General features: G+C 47.6%; 1 protein-coding gene across 4 annotated transcripts in view; it reads left to right on the forward strand.

Moving 5' to 3' along the window:
- CYRIA (CYFIP related Rac1 interactor A) overlaps positions 1-10818 on the forward strand; it is a 91688-nt gene that overhangs the window by 51294 nt on the left and 29576 nt on the right. Inside the window, exon 1 of one of the 4 annotated variants that reach the window (XM_039887810.1) lies at positions 2012-2615. The exons of the other annotated variants lie outside the window; for them this stretch is intronic. The gene's annotated coding sequence lies outside the window, so the exon portion shown is untranslated. Of the gene's footprint in view, positions 1-2011; positions 2616-10818 lie in introns of those variants that run through there. 4 annotated transcript variants of the gene reach the window in all.

The following is a 10818-nucleotide window of genomic DNA, read 5'->3' on the forward strand; positions in this document are numbered from 1 at the left end:
TCTTTCTCTCTTTCTAAGTAAGTGGCTGGAACTCAGACAGGGGGTCCATGAATACGGATTCTGGCATATTCATGCCATTACTTGTCTGCTCATTTTTTCATTTATCCAGAAACATGTATTTCCTGAGCAGCCTATTTTGGATTCACACATAAGTAAGTCCCAGTTCCTGGGTTATTCACCTTCTAAGAGGAGAGGCAGACAGGTAAGCAGAAGTGGCAGGAATGCAGAAGGCAGCGGGTCCCCACGAGGACCGGGACAGTCATCACGGCTCCAGGATGGTGGTGGATGTAAGTTTGCCCGGCAGAAAACGACCTTTAGAGCAGCTTTAAAAGCCACATGGGAAAACTGGTCCCACTACTTCATCACAACCAGAAGACTGGGATCTGCCAACAGGTCTCAAGGCTGAGTCCATGACAGCTGTCACTCCGAAGGCCCCTCCACCCACCCCTCTGAGAGTGCGATCTCAGCAGTGAGGGGCCGGGGGTCCCTTCCTCGTAGCTCCCAGGCCTCACTGTCAGCCAGAGAGTCACTGGCGGTTTCTCTCTCTCTCCATCCTTCTCCGCAGCCCCCTCTCCAGGAAACCCCGCTGGATTATTCTAGACCCAACGAGCTACCTCTTTCCTCTCTTGCATTCTCTTCCCAGAACACTGTCTCTTTACCAGGATCAGTCCTCACTAGAGCCAGACCTTCTGTACGGCCATCTTTGAACACGGCTTCTTGCCCTGGGCATGCTCCCAGGCCGCCGCAGAGACCACGCCTTATTTAGCTCTGGTCTCTCAGAAGAGCAGATGTTTATGGACTTGACTGTTCACCAACTTTCTACACTCTGTTAAGGGCTGTGCTGGGTATAGATAGTGGAGCGACAATCGAAACCTGCCCTCAACAAGCTTAACAGACAAGTATGAATATTATATATCTGATAGAAATCTATATAGGATATACAGGGTATATGTATTAGGGCCATAGAAAGGAAGAGGTCAGTTCTAACTTGGGAGCAAATGCAAGGGTGAGGAGGGGTGTTCGATGTGGGTGGAGGTGAGGGATCAGCTGAATCAAATCGGATATGAAGTGAAACGGGAAGATAGATAACCTGACAGAGCCGATATAATTTTGCCAACTAAACAGAATCTTCGTTATGCTGGCAATTTCTAGAAATTTTGAAAAAGCTTATTACTTATTTCCACTAAATGCAGCCATTTCCTGGGCAATGCAAGTGGACTTCCAAAGCTTCGGGATCTGTATTAAGAGCATTGTTTCATCATCTCAAGGAATTTTTTGAAAGCCGATGGACATAACATTGGTGTTTGCAAATTATCTTCAGCCTAATGCCTAGTTAGCATTTTACTATTATTACAATTGCAATGTGACCTGATTTCAACTGAGGTGAGTCCTCATTGCTTCTTGAATTCCAAAGACAAAGGGTCTAAATTACAAAACATCATAGGAGGCCTTTGAATATACATGATAGATTAAGCCAGGCCGTCCAAGCATTGCCAGATATAGGTACTTTGGGGCCCACATTATTAAATATGTGAAAATTATTTATAGTTGGCATATTTGTTCATTCCATGACACTGGATGCTTCAGAAGTACACGAGGGCTTGAGGACAATGTCTCTTTAGTAGTTTAAGCATTCCACCTGATTTCTGAATCACTGCTTTGTCACAGAAATAAACTATCAGTCCTCGATGGCAGCACGGGCCAGTTTTGATACAGCCTGGCACATTCAAAAGTGCTGGGACTCTCACCACCATCTGTCCCGGAGAATTTGAATCCAAAGATCTTCAAGGGACAAATCCAAGGATCCCCTGCCGACGTGCTGTTAGTGAGCCGTTCCGTTTCTTAAATGGAAGTTGCGTCCCGTTTCTAACGTGGCTCATGGTTTGGCATTAGGCCGTGAATACATAGTTGGCAATGGTTGAATATTCTCACTGCGTAAACCTCTAGGCAACTGGACCAGGACAGGTTTCTATACTATCTAGCCAGTCCTGGTGCCTTACAGATGATGAGGATGAGACTCCGAGCGAGAGTCTGACCTTCCCCAAGGTCTTGTCGCAAATAAGGGGCTCAGAGGAGATTAGGACACAGAGCTGGTGACTCTGTGCACTGGGCAGCGCTACAGAGGCATTGCAGACATTGGTATCTTCATGTCCTTTGGGTCCAGGGTCGGACATTAACTGTCTGACCCTCCTGAAGGGCTGAGCTGCAGTCCTGCCCAGGACAGGACGGTCCCTGCTCCTGCTGTCTCGGCTCCGAGTTCCTATCTAATCAGTCCTCATGACTTTCTCTCCCTGTACTGGTCCCTAAAACACACTTTGCATTTTTTAGTTTCATGCTGTCTCTCATTAAAGCCACGCTCCTCGACCATCCCCCAGAATGCCTGTTTCTCCTCCATTCTGATCCAGATGAGCATGTGGCTGGAATATCAGGTGACAGGAGAGCCTCTCCCCACATGCGATATGGAGGGAGAAGCTTGTGTTTGTTGAAAGAGAAGCTCCAGAGGGTCATGCCATGTTCAGGAATGAATGACTTCACCGTTCCACGTGTGTGTGTGGAGGTCCAGCTGTGTGTCAAGCTCCTAGGAGCTGAGAGCACATATGTCAATGGCGATACAGGTTAGAGAGAGAGAAAGAGAGAGAGAGAGAGAGAGCGCATAAGGATGGGTAACATACTGCTTTGGACAGGGCGGTCAGGTTGGGCACCACTGAAAAGTAAACCCTGAACAAAGATCTAAAGAGAAACCGTGTAGATATTTTTGGAGGAAACATCACAGGCAGAAGGACTAGCAGTGTAGAGGACCCTACGGCAGAAGCATATGCAATAAGTTCAAGAAAGAAAACGTGAGGAGGTCAGAGTAGCCCAGCGAAGGAAAGAGAAGTGGAGGAGATGAACTACCTTGGGCCTTGTCGATGATCATAAAGATCTTGTATTTTGCTCTGAGTGAAACAGGAAGTCGTCGAAAGGATTTAAGCAGAAGGAGGACATGATGCAACTTGTAATTGCTGCACAGTGACTGAAGGGCGGGGCGTGGGCAAGAGGAGAGCTGGGAGATCTGTTTAGGATAGGGGTACGCTACTCTGAGAAGGGATGTTGATGGCTTATAGCTTGATCTAGGGCCCTGATGGTGGTGGGTGTGGACATGATTGAATTTAAGCTATATCCTGAAAGAGCTGATGGAATTTGTTAGCTCGGATAGGGTGTGTGAGAGGAAGAGGGAAGTCAGGGATGACATCAATACTTTTGGGCTGAGCATCTGGAAACATGGAATTGCCATAATTGCCATGGACTCAGAGAACACTTGAGAAGGAACAGATTTTGAGGGGAGAAACCAAAACTTTACATTTTGAATATATTAAGTTTGAGGTGTCTATTAAAAGTCAAGTAATCGATTGGATATATGAGTCTGGAGTTCAAGCAAGGGATCAAGGTAATAGTTGTAAATTTGGAAGTCATCAACATAGATACTCTAGAATGGTATTTAAAGTCCTCAGAAGTATTAATAATTATGTAAGATAGAGGAACTCTTCTTCATGGCCAAGGGGATAGAACTAAGATCAGTGGGTGGAACAATACAAATTACAATAATAGTAGTGATTATGGCAACTATCATTTTTGCATCTGGCTATTTACATATGTTGGCTCATTATTCCTAAAAACCACACTTGAAGGTTGAATTTATCCCTGTTTTACTCATGTTGAGGCTCAGACTCAGGGAGGTTAAGTAACGGTTGTTAAAGACATTGATTAAGACTGCCCAGCTAATTAATGTGTGAGCTGGAATTCAAACCCAAGTTCATGTTCTTGGAGCTACGCTGAGCAGTAGGAACCAGATCACAGCCCAGTCTAAGAAGTTCTATGGCATGGCCTTTCTTTCATCTTTGAGAAATAGACTTAGCTGAGACTTTGTGCCAGCCCACCCCGACCTTCAAGCCAAGCCCGTCCTGGAGATCGAGCATTTGCAATGCCAGGTGAAATCATGCAACCCATGCGAACACACAACATACAATGTAAAGCAAGAAAGAACAATTTGAAAAGGAAAACAGTTTAGAGAGATGAGATGTCAGGAAGATAAAGTCACATTTCTGCTCGAGGCTGGCTACATTTGAAGCAAAGACATTACCAACAGGCGCTCGTTGGTTTCTTTTGCTTGTTCCAGATGCCAAATGACGCATGCCTACACCATGGAGTCAGGTGGGGGAGGGGGAATGCAGGCATTCAGTCCACACTGGCTGAATGGCAGGCACTCTGCTGTGTGTCTGTCATTTCCCTTCAGCCTGCCATAGTCAAATGCATGCAGTGGACTCCATCTAGGCAGGTAAGATCTGAAGGCAGGTAAGATCTGAGGGATTAGGTGAGGCGTCCAAGGGTCAACAGCTACGACATGCTACAGTTGGGATTTGAACTAAGCTTTGCAGACCCCAAAGCTCATGCCTGGTGCACTGTACTCCTTAAATAGGGGAAAGAAGGGCAGGGGCTGGGATCCTGACAGCACAGCATCTACTTTATCATCCGAGAATCCCAGCCTGCAGTCCTGTGAATGGCCAGCAGAGGGGACCGCTCACCCAGGTTTCTCCAGCCCGCTGCCTGAAGCCATGTTGAATGAGCAAATGTTTGCAGCAGACTCCGTGAGATCTAAATGTCTCCTTGGCAGGAAATCCGCGAGGAGCACTGCGGGGTTGTGCAAACAGCCTTACAATGTCCGCTTGTGTGTGTGCACTCGACTTCGCCCGCGTCGCCCACAATGCTCTGGTTTTTTTTGGATAATGGGGCTCTGTGGAGCCATGTGCCTTGTCATGCAAAGGGAGTGACCTGCGTTTGTCATAAATGGGCTCTTGTATGATTAATAACCATGTGAAAGAGCCCGCAACAGCCGTTCAGCACTCGACTTCGCCTCTTCGCTGAGGCGGTGGTCTGAGCTGGCTTTCTTCTCTGGCTCCGAGTAGCCGTGCAAGATTGATTGCTGAAAGGGATACGACTTGTTTGCATTGCGGTTGCTGTTTTTTATATGTGAGATGTGCAGGACGCTAGCTGACCGCGTGCCAGACAGACACTGCTCTAGGTGCTTTTACCTGCGTTCTCTCGTTTCCTCAAGAACAATACTGCAAAGGAAGGATTGCGATCTGCATTTCACGGATGAGGAACACTCAGATTGGAAAGCGTAGAACGACTTGCCCAAGGTCTCTACAGCCCACGTCGCTTCCACTACGTGACTCCTGTCCCTTTCAGTGCGGTCCTGGTCCACACACCTGGAAACGCCTTCCTCATCCAGCCTGGTGTCGGTGATTTTCAAATAAATGAGACATTTCTATCCCTGGGCTTCGGTGTGTTTACTGTACCTCCTGGAATTATAAGCGAAGCACGTGGATCTGTGCATGTGGACGTTTTTCTGAGAAGGCTGATTTCTTCTGATTCTCGAAGTCATCTGTGATCATTAAACAACAGAATCACACACCCCAAAATATCTCTGCAGGGTAAAGCTTTTTTCCTCCCACCTAGGTCTCTCACCAGTGACTCCTTTCTCTGCTCATCTTGTTTGCAGTTGACATTTTGTTGTCATTTCAATGACTACTTACCAAGCCGTTTCAAGAGACATAAACGGAGAACGCTGAATGCGGGACCTGTGCTTGGTGCTTGGGTGGGGGAGGAGTGGTCGAGATGGGTGACTTCCAAAAATGAAAGAGACATAGCCCTTGAAAGAATTTACAGCAAGGAAGATTGTTAATTTGGGCCGACGGGGTGGATAGGAGGTTTCCGGTTGGAAATACTGTTTGATTTGGACCTTGAAAGATAGACAAGATCTCTCTAGGCAGAAGAGAAGGGAAGGGCTTTCTAGGCGAGGAGAACAGCATGAGCAAAAATACAGAAGCAAGAACGAGAGAGGCCAGAGCCCTTGGCACTGTGCGCAGTCTGGTGCAACCGAGGTACAGAACGTTCAGCGGAGCCGAAAGTCAGATGCGAGCGTCAGGGCAAGTTTTATGGCCCCGAATGCCTTGTGAAAATCGTACCATCGCCAATCCAAAAGGCAGCTAGGAACGTGTTTACGCTAAAGCACGCCTTCCTTCCCCAGGAAGGTACGCAGGTGGGCCCCCGTTTAAGAAAACTCAGCCTCCAAAAACTTAGACCCACAAATCAAGTCGCTCCCCGGCGCTGGGGCGGGTGGGATCCCTCAGGGGCTTTCACTTCCCAGAAGGACTCCTTCCAATAGCACCGTGCCTCCCTGTGCCTTGATCTGCTCGGTCGTATTTCACCACCTGACAGTGAACTATGGAGGCAGAGAAACTTCAAGCACAAATGTGCAATGCAGCTGCTCAGGGGATGAAAGGCAGGCAGAGACAAGGTGAAAGCCTTATTGTTATTTTTGTCTTGTTTTGTTTTTTTTTTTGTTGTTTTGTTTTTTTCTTAGGTTATATTGTAAGATAACAGCAATGCAAGTGATTCAATTCGCTGGTGTTCATTTCTCACCTGCCATTTCCTGTGACATGCTCAGAGACGGCCGATCTGACGCGCGTAGTGTATTGGGCGTCAGATCGGCGGGAGGCGAGAGAGAGGTGAGGATAGAGTGACCGGAGGCGATGAGAAGAGATTGCAGCAAGGGAAGGACCGAGAGAAGAGTGGCCCGGAGGGCAATATGGAAAATTAAGTGATAGGGTTTGGCGAGAGGATAAATCTAAAGGGTGCAGGAGATGCAGGAAGCTCAGACGACACTCAGCTTTCTGGCTCAGATACTTGGACGGATGGTGATGCCTTGTGTTGAGGAGGGAGGAGGACATTTGGAGAGGGAAGAGCACGAGGATATTAAGGCCGCCCCCCTCCCCCCATTGCTATGCTTGCAGGAAATTCACTTAGGCGTATGACCCGGAGTTGAGCACCGAGGTACGATTTTTTGGGACTAGAGGTTGGGAAATTTTCATATGGTTGAAAATTGGAGTCCAGAGGACAGTGGGAAGAGATGTAAAGAAAGACCCTTGGAGACTGACATTTAAAGGTCAGATGGAGGAAGGAGGAACTTAAGAGGGGGCGGGGCATTCAGAGAGATGAGGGGGAGCAAGGAGACGGAGACCCGCCAGTTCCCAGGGCGTGCACGCACGCCTCCGCTGCAGCGCCCCGCTTGTCCGTTTAAATACCTGACAAGGAATTCTGGGAAAAAGGGGTTTGTGATCCAAGAGATCCTACAGTCTGTTTAAATTGCGGGTGGTCAGAACACCCCAAACCGTGGGTAACTTCTCGGGGTTTCCTTTCATCTTCTAGACTGCAGTGAGGCCATACGAGAGAGGTGGAATAAGTAAGTTGTCTCACATCGCTCAGTAAGCAAGAGGCTAGCACGTGGGTCCCTGGGGGCGCTGGCTCTGCCGAGCCTCGTCCCCTTTGAGGTTGGGTGGAACTGGCCTGCGCGGGCGGAGACTGCCAGCCCTGCGTCTAGGTGAGGGACAGACTTATTAAGCAGTTTCCTCGACCATGTTCTTGATTTCACAAGTGAAAGGGAACAAATTCACCAGTGACCTCCCAGCGGAGGGCTGGTCCGGAAGTAAGGCCCACTTTGATTGTTTCCATGTTCACCGGCATTTGAAATCGGGGGGCCCGTTGACTTTCATTCCCTAAAAAAGGACCTAATTTTGCCCTCATTTCTTGGAAACCTTTTGCCACTGTAATATTGATGTTTATGGGGAAATCAGCCTGATGAAGTAATAGTCTATTTTGGAAACCTTAACTCAGATATTGACAGGGTTATTTTCAACCTGAGCTAATTGTTCAGCTCCATAAGGGTCTCTCGATATTTTTTGAGAATTCCCGCGGACTGCCTCACAACTGGACTCTAGCAGTTTGTATTCCATGGGGAACGCCAAGCCCTTTTGAGGGACACCATGGTACTAATGATCGATGAGAATATTCAAGGCATTTTCCCATTTGAGTGCCATTACCTGTAGTGTTAAAACGTTTTGAAAACACATTTTAGCCATTAACTCATTTTTATTGTCAGATGAAAGTGCTTAATAGACTCACTGTGCTTCGGTTTCCCTCCTTCATCTTGAAATGAAATCATCTGTTGGATTCTTGTCAACACATTCGGCAACGGAACAGAAAACCTTATGACTTCACTGCAGAAGTGACAGATGCAGAAGGGGCTTCCAGCCCAGCCCAGACATCTAAAACCGCTGACCTGGTTTAGCAGATTCGGGCCCCCTGAATTTATAAGCTGCTTCATGTCATTGATGCACATCCCCCGCCCCACTCCCAGAAAAACAGGTGCTTGTTTCTATCGCTTAGGAAATGTGCCTTTACTTGAGTTGAGAAGTGTTTTTTTTTAAGCCACCTATTTTGCATATGTTGTATTATAGGCTGATGGCTAACTGGTTTTGCATATAAGGGGGTTCAGCGGTCACCAGGAGAAAGTGTGTCTGAGCCACACGAACACCAGTACATCAGGGCTGCACCTTTTCCTCCTGGGACTGCCCCCTGGACACTGCTGATGGTCCCTGCGAGGCAAGCCAGAGGGGTCGCTGGCTTTTCAGGGTGGTATGAGGAGTCTGCGAACCTCCGGTGTCACTGGCAGCAGCTGTCATCCTGGCTGCCATCAGGATCCCTCTAACTCTGAACCTCGCTGGTCAGGTTGAAAGGCAGATTGTCTTAATAGCCCTTCGAAAAATCACATCCAGCCCCAGGAACATCCCTAAAGCCAGACCTGGACTGCGTTACCCTCTTCTGCTGGGAAAATCTTGGGGCACTGTTGTTAGGCAGTCAGGCTTATGGTAAAATTAAGAAAGGCGGGTAGTGGGCCGCAGCTGGAAGCACTGGTCTGAGACCAGTGACAAGGTCCCTGCTACAGCTCCACTCTCAAGCCCGGGTTAGTCACTGACCATCTTAGCAGCTCCTAGACTTTTGAATTTCAAAAGCCAGTCCAACTTCAAAATAACCTCTGAGAATCCGGGATGCAACTATCACCATCATTTTGTAAAATAAATCAAATCATTGCAGCATACAAATGATTGAATAACTTTAGCTTTCTGCAGGGCATGGTGTGGCATAGCTTTTATTTCTTTCATTTTGCCACGGACTGACCGAGGCTTTGGAACCCCTGGTCAGGGCAATCTTAAGGGTTCCTTTTCCAGCGCTAACTGTGTGCCAGACCCTGTGCTAAGTGCTGGGGACACGATGAGGTGTAAAAGCCGCCCTGCTCAAGAAGGCCTCGCATTCAGAGAGAGATGCGAGAAAACGCGTAATTCTGGTCCATGCTGATAGGCGCTGTGGCTTGGGAAACCCAGCGTGTCAGGAGGGCAGAGAGAAGCGGAGCTCACTCACGGGAGTGGGTCTTGTTTTATTTGCAGTGGAGTCGAAGGTGAGGGGCCACTCGAGGTTCCTTCCAAAGGCTCCAATCGTCAAACTCACACTTGAAAGGGAATTCTGAGAGGCAGTCGCCAAGCGCAGGGGCTTCGAGGTCAGATGGAACTGGATTCCAGACCCTGCTCAGCCACTCGTGGGCTTGAGCAAGTTTCTAAATCCCTAAAATTATTTCCTTCTCTCTCAAATAGGGGTTAATAAGAGTTCCTACCTCATATGATTCTTGCAAGAATTAAAATATGATACATGAAAAGCTCTCATCACTGCGGCCTAAAGAGCATTTAAAAATGTGAGCTGTCATTATAATTGTAAGCAGCAGGAGCAGCATGTGCAAAGGCCCTGAGTCAATACAGAGTGAGACCCCTTTAGAGATGTGCAGGGTGTGGCTAGAGTGTAGGGTGCAGGGTTATGAAGGGAGAGGGCATAGAGGAAAAGGGCAGAGGCCAGAGTCAGGTTTTCTGTGCCCAGTGTATGCCTTTGGTTACATTATATCCTATAGGCACCAGGCAGCCACCAAAGCAGATTAAACAAGAGAGTAACAGAATCAGATTTGTGTTTAGAAAGATGGCTCTGCCGGCGGTCTGGGGATGAGTGGCAGGGAGACACGACTGAGTCAGGAAAATCGGTTCAGAGGCTGCGTTCAGGACACCGGCTCTGCTGAGGGTCTACGCTGGGGTAACCCCGGAGGGGATGCAGAGAAGTACACACAGTTTGGACCACCAGTGGGGGTGGCCTCGTTAGGTAGCCCTTTAGCAGGTCCTGGCGAGACCCTACTAATAGGAAGCAGAAACGACCTAGTGGCAGCAATACACTACACCTTATATTTTTATGTCTTAAGAGACGGATTTGATGTCCCATTTACTTTTTGTGTTTGTGGACAAAGCATGAAATCGAGAGTCAGGACATATCCATCTGGTCCTTTCTTTGGCCCTAAGGTATTCTGGGTCCCTGGGCGAGTGATTTTTTTTTTGTAAAATAAGAATTTTTAAAAGATGGTCCCAGTTCCAATGTAACACGTAAAGTGGGACTACAGATCAGAAAATCCAGAACCCATCTCGAAGATATTGGGAAGGACACGTACTATACCTGCCCCCCAGTTCTGATCCGTAACACAGGTTCAGTAACTCCTTCTCTGCCTCTGACACATGCTCATGTAGAGGATAAACACGGCCAAACGCATCTTTGACAAAGGCGTGATGTTATATAAACACGTATCATTGTTGTAGTTATGATTGGTCTGTGGTTTCTATGCGAATTATGTCGCTGAAAAATATGTGGTTCAAGCAGGACTTCTCAATTCCCAAAATGTTGAGTAACGGATAGAGAATCAAAGTCTTTGATTTCTCAAAGTCTTCACACCAGGGAAGCTAAATAGTGTAGATTCCAGGAGCCATTGTCTCATTCAAAGAGCTAAGAAAATTCATCCCTTCTGCCCTTCTGCTAGACCCATTGAGTATTTATCATCTTAGACCTTAAGAAAAA

The sequence above is a fragment of the Pteropus medius genome, unplaced genomic scaffold (assembly GCF_902729225.1).
Source record: "Pteropus medius unplaced genomic scaffold, Ma_sr-lr_union100, whole genome shotgun sequence".
Lineage (NCBI taxonomy): Eukaryota > Metazoa > Chordata > Mammalia > Chiroptera > Pteropodidae > Pteropus > Pteropus medius.